General features: G+C 41.7%; 1 protein-coding gene across 2 annotated transcripts in view; it reads right to left on the minus strand.

The window, feature by feature from the left end:
* Window positions 1–21,167, minus strand: part of EPHB1 (EPH receptor B1) — a 453,186-nt gene that overhangs the window by 16,961 nt on the left and 415,058 nt on the right. The gene's annotated exons all lie outside the window — the stretch shown is intronic.

The raw sequence follows: 21,167 nt of genomic DNA on the forward strand, positions 1-21,167 counted from the left end.
TTTTAGGGGTACAAACAATAGTAATTGGGGCCCAGTGTGGTTGTGTACGTGTGATATACATACACTTTTTTTGGATCATATTTTCTATTCCGCTATTTAATTTAACTGGGCCTCCATGCGAGACCTGTGTGCCTTGTTGCGCTGTTTTGAGTACTCCACCAACATGGCCAGTGGCAATGACGCCGTTCTCAGCTTAACTATCCCACTTCTATGCCTCCTTGAAAAAACAATTCGGGCGATGATGGAAGAGGATGTGGCACAGGATGAGGAGGAGGAGGAGGATGAAGAGGTAACATTTCCAAGGCTTTCAGGGCAGTCATTCGCAAGGGGCTCCGAGGGTGGGTTCCTGCACACGCAAACGCCAGGGACGCAATTGTCCAGCAGGGGCACAGTTCTGGAGGATGAGGAGGATGAGGAGGAGGAGGAGCTGGAGGAGGAGATGGAACCATGTTCACAGCAGGGTGGCACCCAGGCCAGCTCATGGCCATCACTGGTGCGTGGCTGGGGGGATACAGAGGACACGGACGATACACCTCCCACAGAGGACAGCCTTTCGTTGCCTCTGGGCAGCCTGGCACACATGAGCGATTACATGCTGCAGTGTCTCCACAACGACCGCCGAGTTGCCCACATTCTAACTTGTGCTGATTACTGGGTGGCCACGCTGCTGGATCCCCGTTACAAGGACAACGTACCGTCCTTAATTCACTCACTGGAGCGCGATCGCAAGATGCGCGAGTACAAGCGCACGCTGGTAGACGCCATGCTGCTGGCATTCCCATCTGACAGCGGGGCCACAGTGGAAGCACAAGGCAGAGGAGGAGGAGGAGGAGGTCGCCAACGCAACCAGGGCACCGCCAGCACCTCAGAAGGCAGGGTTAGCATGGCCGAAATGTGGAAAAGCTTTGTCAGCACGCCACAACAAACAGCAGCACCAGCAGCTCAGATGGAACGTCTTAGCAGGAGGCAGCATTTTACCAACATGGTGGAGCAGTATGTGTGCACACGCCTACATGTAGTGAATGACGGGTCTGCCCCCTTCAACTTCTGGGTCTCCAAATTGGGCACATGGCTTGAGCTTGCCCTTTACGCCTTGGAGGTGCTGGCGTGCCCTGCAGCCAGTGTATTATCTGAACGGGTATTTAGCACGGCTGGGGGCGTTATAACAGACAAGCGCAGCCGCCTGTCCAGAGACAATGTGGACAAGCTCACGTTCATTAAAATGAACCAGGCATGGATCCCACGGGACTTTTCCGTACCTTATGCAGAATAGCAATGGATACCGACCTTACCCACCCATTGTTCCATTTTTGCTCTTTCTCACTCTTTTGGGGTGTACCCTCATTTAAAATTTTTGAAAAGAAGCAGTGTTGGCTACCTCGTCCTCCTCCTCAGGGCCAGATTAATGTAGGGGCTATTGGAGCTGCAGCTCCAGGCCCCTACCTTTTATATAGGCCCCGGGTTGGCCATATTCACTGTTACCGCTCTTCTGTCACTTGTAAACACAGAAGTCTGGCTTCTATGCTCGCTTCCCCAGGCAGCACCCTCAGAACCTCCCCACACAGCGTGAAGGCCGGACAAGGAGGGACAGTTGGCGATGCATGGATGTGTTTATGGGCTTCAGAGACAGCATCCCATGTTGAATTAGGCATGCATGGCTGCACCCTTCCTCCTCTGGGTGCATGGCAAGGCACGGCCCTTAAGGCCCTTCAAAATCCTCAGCACCAAGCCCATGATGCTGTTAATCCGGCCCTGGTCCTCCTCCACCGCCGCTTCCACCTACACCGCCCATAGGTGTGCGCAGCCTATTGCATTAAGGTGTGCACCCCAAAGTTGAAATACACATGCATGTGTTTGCCAGCAGGGAGAGTAATGTATCGGGGCCATGTACCTGTAGGCAAGGAGAAATAGAGCAGAGCAGGTCCCAGGGAGATCTTTCCCATCTCCTCACTGGCAATGCTATGTGCCCTAGGTGATTAGGGTGTGCCCAGGCACACCCAGCACACCCTGTGCGCACGCCTATGTCACCGCCACATCCACCACCACCTCAACCTCCCTCCTACTCCATATGGGCCTCGTCCTTCAGAGATGAAGAAGAACATTGTTTTATTTTTCTGTTTTTTTTTTGTTGTTTTAAGTTATTTCCCTATCCACATTTGTTTGCAGAGCACTTGCCATGCTCTTAATTACGTTTTGCTGCCATTTGCAGCACTCTAGCCCTTTCCTTTGGTGTTTTAGAGCCATTTTAGTGCCTTAAAGTTCGGGTCCCCATTGACTTCAATGGGGTTCGGTGTCCGGGAAAAGTTCGGTAAAAGTCCGGGACACGGACCCGGACTTTTTTTTAAAGTTCGGCCGAACCCGTCGAACACGGACATCTAGGTGTTCGCTCAACCCTAATAAACACCAAATGCATAAAAAGACATACAAAATCCATCCACTTTTAGTTATCTCCTACATATTTTAACCTGTTTCTAAAGAGCCAAATCTTTTCCTTTTAAACAGCGGCTCGTGCCCACCACACTGAACCCGCAGGCTTGTAATAACGGACCAGCAGAAACATCCCCTTAATTATGGTATACCCAGCTGAGGAGGTTAACCTTCATTCATGCAGGATAAAAGTCATACTGAACTCATGTTCAGTTCTCTTGACAACTGAGCGTTTAGTTTTGCTACTTCCTGGGGAACTGTGATATTTTCCATTATTAAACATGGGTTGAACATAGCCTTTAATTACCACAAGGAATGTCCAGGTAGCAGAGCTTTTACAGAATGACGCACCGCTCATCAGAATACATACAGTACAAACCTCAAGAATCAGATGGAGGATGGAATCAGCCCACAGTGTTCATACAGAATGCGGACAAATTGAAGGGATAGGTTATGCAGTAGACACTTAGAAACCTAGCTATTCAGAGCAGCTGGAGAATGTAAAAACTTATCATAAGGGCAGCCATCAGAAATTTTGGGGCCCCTTACTCAGCTTTAGGCCTGGCCCTACCGTGCCTGACCACCAAGTTACATCCTCCTCCTCTGCCCGGGCCTGTGAATGCATATGATTAAATGCTAGGACGCCAGGCAGTCCTAGCAACCAATAATTTTGACAGCGACGGCCAGCGGGAGGCTGGGAGTCACGAGCCAGCGCAGTGGGTGGCACCAGCGAGAGTGGGGACTATTTGCCAGTTTAGGGGAGGAAAGGAAAAAAGGGGAGGTGTCAACTTAGAGCCCGGTCATTACTCGGGACTGGGCCCCTCAGGACGCCTGGGCCCCCTACATCTGTATGGGCTGTACCCCCCTGATGGCAGCTCTGATCATAAATATTGCCGGTAAGAAATGGATCCAAGTACAGTACTTCCTGAAAATGTGTAACAGTTCGTTCTTGACTTGAGTACAAGCTAAAGTTTTCAAGGGCTAGTGTACATACTGGCACCAGTGCTAATAAGGGGAAAACATCAGCCAACAATCTGGAATCTGAGTTTATGATCAGACAAAAACTGTGAAACTCAAAGTGCCTCCATTATTGTCTGTTCCACCATTGGCAGGCCCACCATGGCTAGGTCCCAACACGTATGTGTGTTGCCAAGCTTCCCAGTCACTGACCAAATTCCAAGCACTTCAGTTCTGGAGAAAAGTATGTGATCATTTAGCAATTGGTGCATATTCACCACAGCAGAAAAACAAGCCTTTTCCAATAGGACTTCAAGGCCTATTGGAAAAACTACCCATATAGGTACCACCAAATATGACATAGTTGTCGAGGTTGTCATTTTGATCTAATGTGTGGTCATAAGGTGTATAATGTATGAATGTAAATATGAACCTGCCATGTCTACCATAGTAAATACATGTACATTACTGGTGGAGTACAGGCACAAAGTTTCTTTTCTTGTCTTTAAATAAGTTCTTCCATGCCGGAGAGAACCCCCGTTTTTGGGCCCAGGCTGTATACAGGGCCTTAGTTTCTCTCAGATCCGTGCTACACCTCACCTCATAACATTCTAGTTGCTAGAGCCTCTACTTTACAATAAGAATGCAAAAAACTGACCACATCATCAACATTGAAACCCAAAAGACCTGAAGCACCACTCAAAGCTCCATCTAAGTCACATGGTGATTCTAACCCTGCCAGGTGCTAGCTTCCCAAGGGCTCAGCCTGCCCAATAGACAACTCTGGAAAGAAAAAAATTGAAGCGCACATGGGAAGCCGTCTGGTTCACAAAGTATCAGAAAGTCTTCAGCTCTGCCTCCTCCCAAGCCACACCACTTTAACGCATTTCACCCACCCATTGGCGCAGTTATCAGCATTACTACAGTTGAACCCACTCTTCTGTTAAATTTATATAAGTAGATAAGGCTGAATTTATGATTTACAATTTTTACCTTATTTCCGGCCATATTAGTGCTTTTTTCAGCTCTCTTCGACCATTATGGCTATAAATAAGAGGTTATATTAAACCAATTATAGCTTCATGAAGTTAGCCTTTAGTATTATGGCTTTTTTTAGACCCTCTATGATGACTCACATTGTAAGGTTCAAACTGATTTGTTACTGAACTTCTCTCAATGAACTCGTTAAAGTGTGTTTAACTGTCAGGTGATTTAAGTCAGAAAGATAAATAGAAGAATTCTATACATTATGAAGTGGGGGCATGGGTTAATTGTTAAATACTATACTACATAAACCACTTTGACAGAACTCATGATACAGAGGAAAAAAATTGGAAATAATTACCGTAATGAAAAAAATTAAAGAATATGTATATATATATATATGTATGTTCATATTCCCGAAATGTGCCTGCTGTACCATCTACTTATATGAGAAAATATCCTGTTCTCTTTGTATTGCTTCCTTTGTGTGAAATCCCTGGTGTTTCTGCCAGTCCCTCTGCTTTCCTATTAAAAACTGACCACACTAAACACACTGCGGTCAGTTCTCTAGCCGTGCTGGGAAATCAGGCTGCTCTCCTCCAATGATTAGACTTGTCCTGGTACGCCTCCCCTGCACAGTCTTTCACTGGGAAGATCAGTGTGATGTTGCTTCTCCTCCCCTAGCTCTTATGCAGCTGAGAATAGAGGGAATGTGATCACTTATATAAAAAAGGGGAAAAAAGGTATTTATCATGTTTTTTTATATCTATACACAAATGTTTTGCATTGAATTCCTATTTTAAACTGTATGGATTGTTTTACAAGGTGATGGTTTACTATCACTTTAATAACGAAATATGCAACCAGACACACAATATAGTTACAGAAATATGTGAGATTACCTGTCCCCCTCCTTGACAAGTCATCCAAGGTAACCCTATGTGAAACAAGAATTTATAGGCGTGTTTTGAATTTCAGATATAGGTAAACAAAAATCACTTTCCAGCAGTGTAAAATGAACATGCTGTAGGTCTGTCCACTAATTGCAGGTTTTTGTAAATTGTATTTATTTAGTATTAGAATTTTCAAGTTGCACAAAAATGTACACAAAGCGGTAGCAAAAAGGCTGATTTTCCTGCCAGGGCGTGCTGCAAACACAGGAAAATATCTAGAATTTTGGTTTTAATAGTGGATTTTTAAATTTGCTTTTAAATGGTACCATTAGGAGATTAAAAAAATAATTCAATTCCTATAAACCTTTAGAGAAGACAAAGGAGCAAAAGATATACTTCTGTATAAAGAACAGAAGGTTATGTAACACCACTGAAGGGGGCACTGCGAAAATACACTACATAAAAGATACAGCTGGAAGAATGGGTGGGAAATTACATGAACTGTTATTAGTAGAAATGATTTCTTTTTCCACTAGAAATACAAGCATTGAATAGGAAATAAATGTTTTTTGTAATTTAGCATACATTAACAGGCGGGCTCGTTATCCTCACTAAAGTGCTTGGTGATTATTCCTTGTTAAATGCTCATCCCAAGTCTTTGTACCATTAATGAAAACCCCATGATGAGTACTACTTGGCATTAAGTAAACACCAAGCCATAGGAAAAAACCAAGCGTTACAAAATAATCAGTTAAAGGGTAAATCCACTTTCGTGGGGAAAAGAAAAAACAAATAAAGAAAAAACAATAAAGCGAATATAATTGAGACACAAATCATATTGTAATTGAATGTTATTAAAAATGACCTTTCTTTTTCAATCTGCAGTCGTTGTCATTTTCTGAAATGCAACGCAATATGGCTACCTGGAGCTGTTCTGTACACAGAATGTGTACTGACCACACCCCAGAAACATCAATTCCTGCTTGTGTGATTGGCTCACCAATTTTCCCAGAAGTCTGCCTAAAATAGAAGTCAGATTTCCGGCATCCCCTGCAACACAAATGTCATTTTTGGTGAGATACTTCCAATAGGAACACGTCTAAAGGGATGCAGGCCCAGCAGCTTTCCTCATTAGTGCTCTGCAGCTGCCACAGCTGATAGATAATTATGAAACCCCTCCCATTTGACTCACTCATCACAGAGGCACAGAGGAACAAACAATGATTTCTTCAGAATAACATGTAGGAATCTGCAACAACGTTTGTTAAAATCCCTGCAATGTACAGAGATCACCCAGAGGGGAATGTTTTTTTTTTCTCAAAAAAAGTGGAGTTACACTTTCAGCTTACCCCAACCTTAAAGTATAGTATCTTTTAGTTTTTGGTTGGGAAAGGGTTAGATCCTTTTGGCATTTTTTTTTTTTTTTATGACTGTGATTCAGTAAGATTTCCCATCACTTCTTTTCCTGGAAACACAGAGTGAGAAAATATTTTCATAGTGCGGGGCAGGGGCTGACTGGCAACGTTTAGCCCAGGGGGCAAGTACAAACCAGAGGCCCATGGTGAAGTGACTCGGCCTCCCCTCCCACTATTCCTCTTCCCGGCCTCCTCCTGATCCCCATTCCATGCTGAAGCTCAGCTCCAGGTACTCTCTGTGGGGTTTTTTGGTGCCTCAAGCCAAAGGAAAAGGTGGGACTTTATGGGCAAAAAAGGGGGGATTATACATTTGTGAATTTATTGAAACAATTTATTGAAATAAATTAAAAGATACACGTATTGTGTGTGCTGGGCTAGAGGCCCATTAGTGTGAAGATGGTGAGAAAGGTCGAAGTTGTGACCTAAAGTGATATGGTGACTTTTTGAATGTTTTTCCGTGCTTTGACAAAAAACTTTGGATTTGACAGAGAAAACATCCGAAAACATCCAACGCGTTTCGGCTCTAATTCAATGGGGTGCCTTTATCAAGGATATCACCATATCTGAGAAAACAATAATATATGTTTAATGCACATATGCGATCCAAGGAGAAATTCCATTGGGGCAGTGTGGTTAAGTACACTTACACATCATATATTTTGCCTGATCCATGTACTCCAGGTACTCTATACTCACCGTCCGAATCCGGTTTTCCGACATGGCCAACAGGGGGCGGTTAGGGGAGCTGGGATAGCTCGGTCGGGGCTAGCCAGAGGAGGAGAATCTCCAGTGAGGGATGGAACCGGCCTCTGCTCAGACACAGCTTACATCATCCATGTTGGGGGGAGGACTGCGCTCTGTCCTTGTCTTTATCCTGCACATAGTAGGTCAGCTGTGGGGATTTTTTACTTCTCTTCACCAGGAATCATTTACGCATGTCTGTGGCAGAAGCGGTGTAGCCTTTTATGGGGCATCAGAGTGGCTAGAGGGGCAATTGCCCTCCTGCCCCCTGGCCCAGTCCTCCCCTGGTGCGGGGAACAGCTGTAAAATTCTGGATTTGCAATCACATTCTGTCCCACTGACAGTGACCACAGGACAAATAGGGGGACATGGATAGTAATACAAAATTCAGGTTTAACCATTTCTCTATCCTATTTTGTTTTTAGATACATTTTAATTCCAGTGGTGTGTGGAGAAGGTGTTTTACATCCCCAATTAGCCACCATCACTTACACTGAATTTTTTATATCAGCTTTCAAGATTTTACATCTACCAAATTGTGCAGACTAGGGCACTATGGGTTACAGGGGTCCCTAGACAACCTTGGAGAGGGTTTAAGAAATGTGGTGCTTGCATTATATTCACTTTATGTCTTATTCCAGCAACATATGTACTTTAATATGTATGAAATACCGATGCTTTATTGCATGCCGCTGGCGAAGAATTAGATTGTCTTAACATCAGTGTCCCTGAGAATTATTTTAAAATGCTAGCAAGCTAGGCTCCTTCTCAGCAAGACAAGTTATGTAATAGTAAGGGAAAGGATGGGTGGCTTAGTGCAGGGGAAGAAAAATATTATAAGGGTTAGCTATGAGTCATGTCATTATCTATAATTTTAAATGTGCTCAAGGGGCATGCAATGTTTTAAGCATTTGTCCCCTGAACTTCATTTCCCAGTAAAAGTCCTTGGTCTTCAGCAGTGGACATGTGTATTATAGAACATCGTTTTTGTTATACTTGATTCATATCATTATTAATGTGGGGGGTATTTTTCCTTAGGCTGCTTGAAAAATAAAAGGTAAGTAGGTGTTGCCTCCGTCCCTGTATGTGTTATTTGGGGGTTTTTTGGTGCCTCAGGCCAAGGGGGGATTGGGACTTTAAGGGCAAGTGCATAAATATAGAAACAAGTATATAAATATATGATAGGAAATGTTCCGTTTTAAATAAAACAAAATTTATTTACAACAATGTAAATCCATATATTGTAGAAGAGACAACATATATAGGTGAACAAGGTGCTTGGGGGTAGAGACCCCGGTGTGAGGAAATAATAAAGGGGTTGATTCAGAGATGAATCAGTGACAGTGGTGAGAAAAGTGACTTTTTGCTAGGATTTCCACAGATATAGAGTGGGACATTGGTCCCTTAGGAGAATCCTATTGCTGACGCGTTTCGGCTCACTTGGAGCCTTTCTCAAAGCGTTGAGTCACTCTGTACTTCAGTATGAATATAGCTGACGGTTACTGCGCATGGCTCCCTTCATCCTGTTGCAAACACAGCGGGATCAGGCTATGCATATTGCATTTACTGAAGGAGTTAAAAAGTACTTCCTCCACGGGGAATAAATTCCCTCTCTTGTTTTCAGGTTGTTTGATATTTGAGGAGATAGGTGAGGTGATCCTTCCGGCTAAACGCAGGTCCGTCCGTCCTCTTCCCTCGGCTCTCCAACCGAGGGAAGAGGACGGACGGACCTGCGTTTAGCCGGAAGGATCACCTCACCTATCTCCTCAAATATCAAACAACCTGAAAACAAGAGAGGGAATTTATTCCCCGTGGAGGAAGTACTTTTTAACTCCTTCAGTAAATGCAATATGCATAGCCTGATCCCGCTGCGTTTGCAACAGGATGAAGGGAGCCATGCGCAGTAACCGTCAGCTATATTCATACTGAAGTACAGAGTGACTCAACGCTTTGAGAAAGGCTCCAAGTGAGCCGAAACGCGTCAGCAATAGGATTCTCCTAAGGGACCAATGTCCCACTCTATATCTGTGGAAATCCTAGCAAAAAGTCACTTTTCTCACCACTGTCACTGATTCATCTCTGAATCAACCCCTTTATTATTTCCTCACACCGGGGTCTCTACCCCCAAGCACCTTGTTCACCTATATATGTTGTCTCTTCTACAATATATGGATTTACATTGTTGGAAATAAATTTTGTTTTATTTAAAACGGAACATTTCCTATCATATATTTATATACTTGTTTCTATATTTATGCACTTGCCCTTAAAGTCCCAATCCCCCCTTGGCCTGAGGTATCATTATTAATGTATTCCAAGATAATAATGTTTGTACTGACAATCAGCATTTAAAATGTGTTGATTTAATTTGCACACATTAAGTCACATTCACACCCTAACCCTCTGAGCAATGAGTTTTATTACGAGATATCAGTATTACGGTATTTCCAGGAACTATTTTTCAAAAGTCAGCAAAAATGTCAGACAGCCAAACACAGATCAAATTTTGGTTTCATGCCAGGTGGCTGAATCAGGCACTGGTATCATAGATCTAACAGGAATTCTGGAGGTCCATTATAGGCAGGGGACAAAGAAAAGTAAATAAGGTGGGTACATTATTTTTTTCCGCACTGTTGGCATAGTATAGGACAGCCTTTTTCAACCAGGGTGCCATGGTACCCTGGGATGCCTTCTGGGCCCTTCAGGGGTGCCTTGACAAAATACAAAAAATTGCCATTGCCCAAAATTGTCAGCATGCATGAAGGTGGATCCTGCCTGCATTTTTTTGTTACACAAAGCCACAGGTTTTAATTTGTGTAGCATTACAACCGTGGGCACCATGTGATCCACCTGTTGGGATTCTAATAAATGATGATGTCATAAATGGATAAGGAAGACATTGAGCACCTAAGGATGCTCTTCTTTGACCATCTCTGTCTGCACTGGGGTCACATTAGCTGACTGAGGGAGGGAAACTGAGGGAGAGGAGAAACGCTAGAATACTAGTCAGTACCTGTGTGCAAAGGTGTATAAAACAAATTATCTCTAATGTGGAGTGTCCTATGTGTGTCAATGCCACTGTATTATGTAAAACTATTTGTTTCTGTTACATTTCACAATGGGGTGCCTCGAGATTGTGCATCATTTTAAAGGGTGCCTTGACTAAAAAAAGGTTGAGAAACACTGGTATAGGATATACGTTGTTATTAAAATATGCTTATTAAAATACTTTTTTTTTTTAATAATATTTTTTATTGGTATATATTGCAAAACATACACTTTCAATATTGCAATCTTTTTGACACTTTGAAAAGTAGAAAGGGCACTAAGATTATGGCTAGGTGGTAAAGTCCATAAAGGAATAAGAGGACAATTGGTAATTATTCATGCTACCATTCACTCAAGAACTAAAGGATTTGGATTTTCAGCTACATAGCACTGACATAAAAACAATGTTAAGTGGGAAGGATCCAGAAAAAAACACATGATACTAATGTTATAAATTGAGTTGCAGTTCAGTGAGTAAAATTAGTATTTGATCCCCAAGAAAAACATGACTTAGTACTTGGTGGAGAAACCCTTGTTGGCAAGCACAGAAGTAAGACGTTTCTTGAAGTTAGTGACCAGGTTTGCACACATCCCAGGAGGGATTTTGGTCCACTCTCCACTTTACAGATCTTCTCTAAATCCTTAAGGTTTCTTGTCTGTCGCTTGGCAACTCAAAGTTTTAGCTCCCTTCACAAATTTTCTATAGGATTAAGGTCTGGAGACTGACTAGGCCACTCCATGACTTTAATGAGCTTCTTTCTGAGCCACTCCTTTGTTGCCTTGGCGGTATGTTTCGGGTCATTGTCATGCTGGAAGACCCATCCACAACCCATCGTCAGTGTTCTGGCTGAGGGAAGAAGGTTCTCATCCAAGATTTTTCAATACATGGCCCTGTCTATTGGCCCCTCAATGCAGCCAAACTCCCTCCTGAGATGTGTGCAAACCTGGTCACTATCTACAAGAAACATCTTATGTCTAAGCTTGCCCACAAGGGTTTATCCCCCAAGTACTAAGTCATGTTTTGCTTGGAGATCAAATACTTATTTTACTCACTGAATTGCAACTCAATTTAAAACATTTGTTTTATGTGTTTTTTTTTCTGGATTTGTGGTTTATATTCTGTCTCTATAATTTAAAACACATTTATAATTAAAAAAATTATAGACCTTTCATTTCTTTTTAAGTGGGCAAACTTTTTGTCTAATTTTCAAATTGGAATGTGTTGTAGATGTGCATTACAATTAGCTACATGCAAGAGGCTGCAGTCCCTGCCAAAAAACTCAGACTGTTGATGGACTATTGTTTGCTTCATAACTGCTTTTCTTCCAATACGTGGAGCTTGAAAGCATCTCAGATACAAGCTAAAAGAACCTGAAAGCATGGTTCATTTGCCAATTGACACAAACCCAAGTCAAGTCTTGTTCAACTTAGTGTTGAAAAAGTTATATGCAATAAAAACCAAGTTAACATTTGAATTTAGCTAGGTAACATGGTTGCCTAGATAGCCTTACTAGCACACTCATTGATTTGAATTGCTTTGATTTGCTCTTTAACCATATTTCCATGATGATTACTCCACCAGGATCGCTACATATAAAAAAGCACCTATATAAGCTCCGTGGACAAAATACGCAAAGAATCTGTTACTAAAAGAATCAGGTGCTCAGTTAAAAGGTTTCCTGACCTTCAACATCACAAAGCCTTTAACACAACATCTCAATCCCGAGAGGTATTTTTAGCAACTTTTAATAACTATTCACCTTAAAAAAAAAAGACATGCAAAGTCCTTATATATCTAATTTGCCAAGCAATAAAAGATTAATCTCCTCCTAAATTAGTTTCCCTTTTATTATGAATTAAGTGCAGCGCTCTTCAAAAGCTCATCATTTCTCGAGCTAAGGATTTATCTCCACAAGATTATCTTTCCAGGAGTGAGAGGAAGATTTACACCTCGTTCCATATTTCCAAAGCAATTACTTTTGAAAAACACTTCCACACAGATAATAATATGTATACATGGCTTGTGGAATTTAATCAGTTTACTGGTTACTGTCTGCAAGATGGGAGATCGGATCTTCCGCTAAAGGTAATCTATGCATCTAGTTGCAGAGGGAAAAAATACATTCAATTTTTGATTTTCAGAGCCGCCAGTATGGGGAATTCAGTGTTTGGGTACTGCATATAAAAGCCACATTTACCGAGTCTCGATGTATTGACGGCTGGAGACGCCAAGTGAAAATGATGTCTACTATCAAAAGATTTCATTGTGAAAGTTGGAAATTATTTTTTTTATTTGCTGGCAATAGCGTTTAAATAAATGCGATTAGCACAGGAGGAGGAGATAAAACGTCGGCTCTTTTCCACATTCATGTCATTTTCCCAGTTAAATCTACAAGCTAGTAGCCTCTAGGCAGTAGATGGGCAACAATAATTCAGTTAAAGCAACAATGGATTTTCTGCTGAGGATTAAACAATGCTATTTAACTCCTCTCCTGCCAGAGGAGAAGATTAGGCAAGTAAAAAAAGTGTACGCAGGCCTGGGAAGGAAAGCAGAACACTAGGAGACTAAATTAAAGCAGGCTGTACACTTGCAAACTACTGTAAGTGCCGGTTCACACTAAAGCAATGTCAGACATTGCATGTGATTCGCACCGCACTGCTCTGCAAATCACATGCGATGTCTGTGCAATGCAAATTCAGCCATGCAGATCATATGGGTGAATTTGCTTTGCATTTGAACCAAAGTCAAGCAGGACCCTTTCTTTGGTCCGCACCAGAAGCGGATTGCATGGGTTTTTCACATCTATGTGTTCTGATTCCTGTCCAAATTGACAGTTCTGGGGGGTGCCATTAGCTTTGTATTGACACTCCCAGCAGTTTGCATATGGCAGTGTAAACTGCCTGCGAGTCAGGTGCGATGCGGGAATCCGCAGTGGATTCGTAGGGTTCCTGCATGGCACCAGTGTGAACCGGCATCTAAACCAATGGAAGAGCCCAGTAAATAGCCGGCTTCCTAGATTTTCACGGATTTATATTTCATTATCTATAAATAGGTACACTCCACAGCACTTGTCAACAGAGAGATTATTAAAAAGTGTAGTTTACGCAGGGCAACATTTTTGAGAAGCGCAGCCTACCTTTCTCAAGACACAGACCCGATAAAACTATGTTTTTGAATAATATCTTTGTTGCCAAGTCCCATAGATGTGCACCTATTTATGGATTATGTATGTGCATACTTTATATAGACTGCATCTAGGGCCATCATCCTGGTTAGAGTGTGTGGTGATCGCCATTATATAGTACTTTCCGTAGGCTTTGAAAAGACCAAAGGATGATCATGATCTCTATACCATTGGCAGTTAAAAGCCAAGTGGTTTTTGCATAGTAAAATTGTTGCGTAAGTAGAGATGTGTGTATTAAACCATGAGTATTAATATTTGTCTAAATACAATTTGCACACTGTAGCACTCCTGAATAGTCCCAATCAACCATGTTATTATCCGATATTACATAAATGAATCAAATCACATGAAAGCCTAGGTTCACATTAGCCCATGCTTTGAAAAGCAATCCTGCTGCCTCCTGAATACATGTTTTTTATGCAGAGCAATTTACAATGGGACTACCGTGCCACAAATGTAAGCCAAGCGTTTGGCTCATGGTTGCGACATGCTCTTGAATGGTTGACTTTGACAGGCAATGCTGCCTGTCTGCAAAATTATAAATTTGCACTTGCCATATCGCATAGCAACACGACCATGGCATGTAATCAGCTTCCTGCATCTGTATTTTAGACTTTAGGTGGGTGATCAGAGGGCCAGTTTTTACCGCTTTTACCCTGAAAGAGGCCTAAGGTTTGTGTAAAAACACCAAAGTGACAAGATCGTGGATGACTGAAAAGTTTTTGCAATCTTCATATTCACATCCCCTATAGTTGAGCCCCTCCACCCAAAATGGATAACTCACTCATCAATTCTTTAGCCTCACTAATTATGGAAAGGCTAGGATGCTTATTTATGAAACTCCTTGGGGGGTCCAAATCTTTCTTTTATTTCAAGTCTTTCAAAGCTTTATCCAGATGTCTCGTCTCCAGCTACAATCTCAACCACTGTTCAGATTATGTCACTTGATTGTACACTTCATCATCACCAGATAAAAGCAGTAAAATCATACATTGTTCTAAATCCCACACGTATAGTAATATCACACGCATACAATTAGCGTATATAATCCCTATAGAGAATACTAGTCTGTACAACAGCATATGTCTCATTCCATCCACAGCTTGCCTGTAAAATGCTCTCCGGTGCACTAGTATTGCCCTCCAATCCTACTTAGGCTAGGTGCACCACTCACATTACCAAGCTCTGCCTTGATGAGCTTCATCCTAGTAGACTTTTTTTGAAAGTTTTTGTCTACGTAGAGATGTGTGCATCAACAAATGGGCAGGGGGTTCTTGGGAAAGTGGGTTCTTACAAACCCAAAATGTGGGGTTCTCTCTTTTCTCCAGGGTCTGACTCTGCTTTCCCTCTCATTTTTCCATTCTGGGTACTGAATTTCTGTATTATTACTGAAAATCAGCTGCTATAAGACTTAAAGTGTTAATAAACCCACAACAGTAAAATTAGTCTGTATTTGCAGTAAAATGTATTGCTAGAGAGTTGTTGGTTTTTGGGAGGGTGGATGTGATCAGCACAGGGCCAATCAGCACTGCCCAGACAGAAAGTCAGGGGGTCATGCTGCTTCAAAGCAGAATTCAGAGCAGAATTAAACTTCTCCCACATGCTCAGCCAGACACTGATAGAAGTCACAAGACTATACTACTGAGGAGAAAAGGTACTAAGTAGTTTATATTTACTGAATTACGGTAATTGCATTTCCATGTTCTTTTTCCTGTTGGGAGACCAGACATAGTGAATGCAGGGTCCTGGGTTTATTAACACTTTAAGCCGGCTATACATGGATCGAAATTCGGCAGGTTCAGCAGGGAGCGGCTGAATTTTGATTCTTGTATGAGCACCCTGCTGGTACCAGCTTGTAATTTTTCCCCGAACAATTAGTACTGCTGGCAATAACCAACAACACTAATTGTTGTGTTCTGATGGCAGGGAAGGCTCCCCACGAGCAGAACACAATAGTGCTGCAGGAGGGATTTTCCCATCAACATTGACTGTGTTGATGGGGGAATTAAGCAATTTTCCTTCCTTCCACACATGGTGGAAGGAAAAAAAATTGCATAATCTATGGCCTGCCTTAGTGGTGCTCACTTTACCTATATACATGCATTTTTTATTGTAAATTGGAATTAACAGTAGAGCAAATACCTATGCTGTATTATGCTTGATGTTATATGAAATACCTGGATATTTGAAAATATTGTACTAGCAGACTGATACACTGTGGAATGGTTTAGCCTAAAGTATAATCTATTGTTGGTAATAGTGATGTGCAGACCTTTATTGCTAATTACATATGTCTGCCACTCACATCACCAAGCTCTGCCCTGATGTGTTCCATTCTAGTGGACTTCTTTATCAAGTTTTTGATAAATGAATGCAGCTCTGTATTCAATGATAAAGAAGTGGAGGAGGGAGAAGCAGCACAAGATACAAACAGTCTCATTGAAAGTGGGGAGGTTGGTGTGACAGAAAGATGAGCTCATCAGTGTGCTACTTCTCCTTTCACTGTCCAATCACAGGCTGGGGTAGAGATGATTAGAAGAGAAATTTCCGCGCTAGATGTGATAGAAAACCAAATGATTGAGAACAATAGTGAGCAGCTGGCACAAAATCAACTAACAGTGATTCAAAAAATACAATAAAAACCAAAAAGTGCAGCGCTGAAATCAGTATACAATTATATAGCTGAAAAGCTCATATAAAGAAAACAAAAAAAGGAGAGGGGATAGTGTCCAAATAAATAGTCCCAATATTAAGTGCAGAGATGTGAATCCACGTGCAAAATAACTTTCTTCCAGTGACACCAGGGAAAAGTGTATAGCTGAGAGTGGGTGTATACCCCCCTGGGACTGCCCATGGGCGTAGTCAAGCTTTTTCCTGCCTAGTGTCCCACTCCTGTAGGGGGCAGTATAACACAATGGTTCAGAAGAATCAGGAGCTGTGTCCGTCAATGAACAAAAGAGAAAAAGTGCAGTGAGAACTCCGTCCAGATTTGGGACACCACTTCCTAAACTACATGACTAGCACATTGCCTGTCCTGTCTGAAATCTGAAGAGAAAACAAAGCACTTTTAAATGTACCCCTGTTCTATCAATGTAAGAAACATGGTTACTACTACAAAGACTCTCTGGAGAGCAAATCCCAGAGGACACATTAGATTAACACATTATTATTTTGGGGAACACACAGGGACAGTCTCTTGCAAGCCATAACCACTCTCACAGTGTTAAGGCCCATACCAATAGGACATTTAGCTACAGTAAATGACACTTGGGTGATCTTGGGTGGCTGAATATATTTCTTGATGTCATCAATTATTTACTGTAGTGTTTCTTGTGGGCTGTTTGAGGTAGTTTGGCTTGCAGATCAGAATCCCCGTCAATAGAAGAACAGTGGTATGTATAAATTTGCAGCAGTATCTGACAGTCATTTGTTACATGCAGACAGTGTCTGGTTAGATATGAGCAGTCTATGACAGTCTTTTGTTTCATCAAATCTACAGTATATGCAAGAAGTCTCTGCGGTTTAGTAAAATAGTAAGCGTAAATATGCTATGTTGCATGTATGACATTTTGCGTAATACAGTATGCTGGTAAATGCATAAACATGCAATGCATACACAAGTTGGTATTGGTATGAGTAAACTTATATTGCACATTTTGGCACTAAGGAATAGTTTGCAAATGTGTTCATAGTCCAAGAATACATGTTACTCTTTTTTATAGTTGAAGGCAAAAATCTAGAACTAAAAATCTTTCCAAAAATTGTTTATGGCATGTTGTTCTACAGGATTTGTAAGTGTTTCCAATGCCTAGAAGCACAGTGAAGTCTATTATTAGGAAGTGAAAGGTATTGGCACAACACAGTCTCTCCCTGGGTCAGGATGTCGCTCCAAACTGGATGACAGATCCAGGGGGAAACTAGTCAGAGAGGCTACCAAGAGGCCTACAGCAACTCTTAAGCAATTGCATTTATGAAAAAGAGAGGTCAGTGTATGCATGTGATAACAATATCATAAATTCTCCATAAATGTGGCTTGTATGGAAGGGTTGCACGAAAATTGCCACTCTTTAAGAAAGGCCACATGCAGTCATGACTGAGCTTTGCCAAAATGCACCTTGAAGATTCTGAGGCCACATGGAAAAAGGGGTTATGATCAGAGGAGACTAAAATTGCATTATTTGGCCTCAACAGCAATGATATGTCTGGCAGAAATCCAATACAGCTAAAACCATTACTACAGAGGTGGTAATTTCATGTTTTGGGGGTGTTTCTCTGAAGCAGGTACTGGAGCACTTGTCAGGATAGAAGAAAAATGGATGGGGCAAAATACCGTCAAATTCTTAAACAAAATTTGATGCCCTCTGCCAGAAAGTTCTCAATAGGAAGAAGGTTTACCTTCCAACAAGACATTGACCCAAAGCACACAGTAAAATGACCACACAGTGGTTGAAGGAGAAAAAGGTGAATGTCATTGCATGGCCTAGTCAGAGTCCAGACTTAAACCCCATTGAAAATCTGTGGAATGACTTAAAGATTGCAGTCCACAAATGATCACCATCAAATTTAACTGAACTTGAGGAGTTCTAAAAAGAAGAGTGAGCAAATATTGCAAGGTCTAGATGTGCAAAGTTAGTAGAGACATATCCAAAAAGACCAAAGACTGTAATTAAAGCAAAACGTGGTATCCAGAAAATATTGACACAAGGGGGTGATCCTTTCTCCAACTCAGTAAATCTTTTTTTGAAATTTTTTATTTTTTTCTGATTTGTTGGTGTTATATCTTTCACTTGGATGTTATGAGTTGCACTGAGTAAATACAGCTGAATAAATCATAAAATGTGTCTGTCTTCATTTCAGGCTGCAACGAAACAAAATGTGATTATTTGAACCACTTCTGGACCTTGCCTTTTTCTGACACTTGTTGTTTACAAGTTAAAATCATTTTTTTTTTGCTAGAAAATGATGTAGAACCCCCAAACATTATATATTTTTTTTAGCAGAGACCCTAGAGAATAAAATGGATATCATTTCAATCTTTTCTATCACACTGTATTTGCGCAGCGGTCTTACAAATGCAATTTCTTTTGGAAAAAATTCACTTTTTTGAATGATTCACTTTTTTTCATGATGAAAAAAAATGGGCTCTTTAAATCTGTTGCTAGGAAGCAGCATATGACGTTGTTCCGGTCCTCCAAGGCCATAGAGTCGAGTAGGGGCCATCTTGCCCCCACTCGACTTCCTGCCTGAGGGGACAGCAGACCGGAGAGTTTTCCCTTCTACCGGCGGGTCTGGTAAGCAGGGAAAATGACAGGGAAGCGGTGGGAGGGGGGCACCTTTCCCACCGCCCATAAGGGTGATCCCGTGGCGAATCTGCCGCTGGGACCACCCTTACCATAACTCCAGTATTTAACATCAAAGTACTGATGTAAAACTGTGGCGGGCGTTCCGTAAGTGGTTAAAGGGGGGAGATTTTTTTCTATACCCACTATAAATGACATGCTGACGTCCGTGGCTTTCTGTGTGTAATAGCACATGGAGGGATTACTTACAGTTAGGGACACATGTGGGCTCCTGGTCATGAAATGTCTGTGTCAATCCATGTGCCATTACATGTGAACAGCTACAGACAGTGTCAGTCTGTCATTTATTTGTGCAGGCCTCCTGCCTCCAGCTAATTGGAAACACCAGCCCATACCCGCTGCAGAAATATTCTGATCTAGGTGCTGTACAGATTTAATCACCATTTACATTGATCTTTATGGATAGTCTAAAGACAGGTATGGTGCCAGCTGATTGGAAAAAAGCCAACGTGGTACCAATTTTTAAAGAAGGGCTGCTATATATCCCGGGGAATTATAGGCCGGTTAGCCTAACATCAGTAGTCAGAAAAATTTTGGAGAAGATGTTAGGGGATTATATACAAGACTTTAGTAATAAAAACTGTATTTTTAGTAGTAATCAGCATGGATTCATGAAAAATCATTCTTGCCAGACCAATCTTTTAACATTCTATAAACAAGTGAGTTGCCATCTAGATAAAGGAAAGCCGGTGGATGTGGTGTATCTGGACTTTGCAAAGGAATTTAAAACCCGTCCCCCACAAATGTTTACTGTACAAACTTAGTTACATAGGTATGGACCATAGGATGAATATCTGGATAGAGAACTGGCTCCAGGGGCGAGTCCAGAGGGTGGTGATAAATGGGGAGTGCTCTGATTGGGAGAATGTGGAAAGTAGGGTCCCCCAAGGATCTGTCCTGGGACCAATCCTGTTTAATTTATTCATAAACGACCTCAAGGATGGGATATATAGCACAATCTCGGTATTTGCGGATGATACTAAGCTAAGCAGGCCAATATCTTCTATGCAGGACATGGTTAGCTTACAAGCAGACCTGAACAAAATAATGGGGTGGGAAACAACATGGCAGATGAGGTTTAATGTTGAAAAATGTAAGGTAATGCACTTGGGTGTCAAAAATACGAACACAAGCTACTCGCTGGGGGGGACCCTATGAGTGAATCTAAGTTGGAAAAAGACCCTTGGGGTTCTAGTGGACAACATGCTTGGCAGTGACATGCAATGCCAAGCCACTGCAAGCAAGGCCAACAGAATACTGGCATGTATAATATAGGGGATTCACTCCAGAAATAAAGAGATTATTCTCCCACTTTACAATACTCTAGTCTGGCCACATCTTGAATATGCCATCCAGTTCTGGGCACCGGTCCTCAGGAAGGATGTGCTAGAACTGGAGAGAATCCAGAGAAGGGCAACAAAGATAATTAGGGGAATGGAGGACATCAGCTATGAGGAAAGACTACAAGCATTGAACTTATTCTCTCTGGAGAAGAGACACTTGAGAGGGGATATGATATCAATGTACACATACTGTACTGGTGACCATAGCATAAGGAACAAACTTTTCAGAGTAAGGGAATTCAATAAGACATGGGGCCATTCACTATAACTAAAAGAAAAATGGTTTAACCTTAACTATGTAAGGGGTTATTTACTGTCAGAGCGGTAAGGATGTGGAATTCTCCTCCACAAGCAGTGGTATCAGCAGGGAGCATCAATAGTTTCAAAAAACTATTAGATGGGCACCTTGAAGACCACAACATACAGGGGTATATAATGTACGGTTAGCAGCAAACACACACACACACAAATTTTGGGTTGAACTGGATGGACTGATGTCTTTTTTTAACCTCACTAACTAACCTATCTATGTAACTATATGTAACATGGGCCCTTACATTTCTGGTTTTCAGGTATGGTAGACATGTATCACCACTGAATAGTCCCTGTAACAGGTGAATGGGAGTATTGGGAAGTACCATAATCTGTAGGTGCATCCTAATTGTTCCTTGGAAATCATTTTGAGTGGGCAAAATAAATACTAGAAAAACTCCAAGAATGGATACAGGAAAAACTTTACAACTGGACTCCAGAAGAGGAGGATCGGGGCTGCTCTGTGCAATAACTTTGAAAAGAGCAGGTAACAAATGTTTAA

The sequence above is a fragment of the Pelophylax lessonae genome, assembly GCF_965119305.1.
Source record: "Pelophylax lessonae genome assembly, chromosome: 3".
In the NCBI taxonomy this organism is placed as follows: Eukaryota; Metazoa; Chordata; class Amphibia; order Anura; family Ranidae; genus Pelophylax; species Pelophylax lessonae.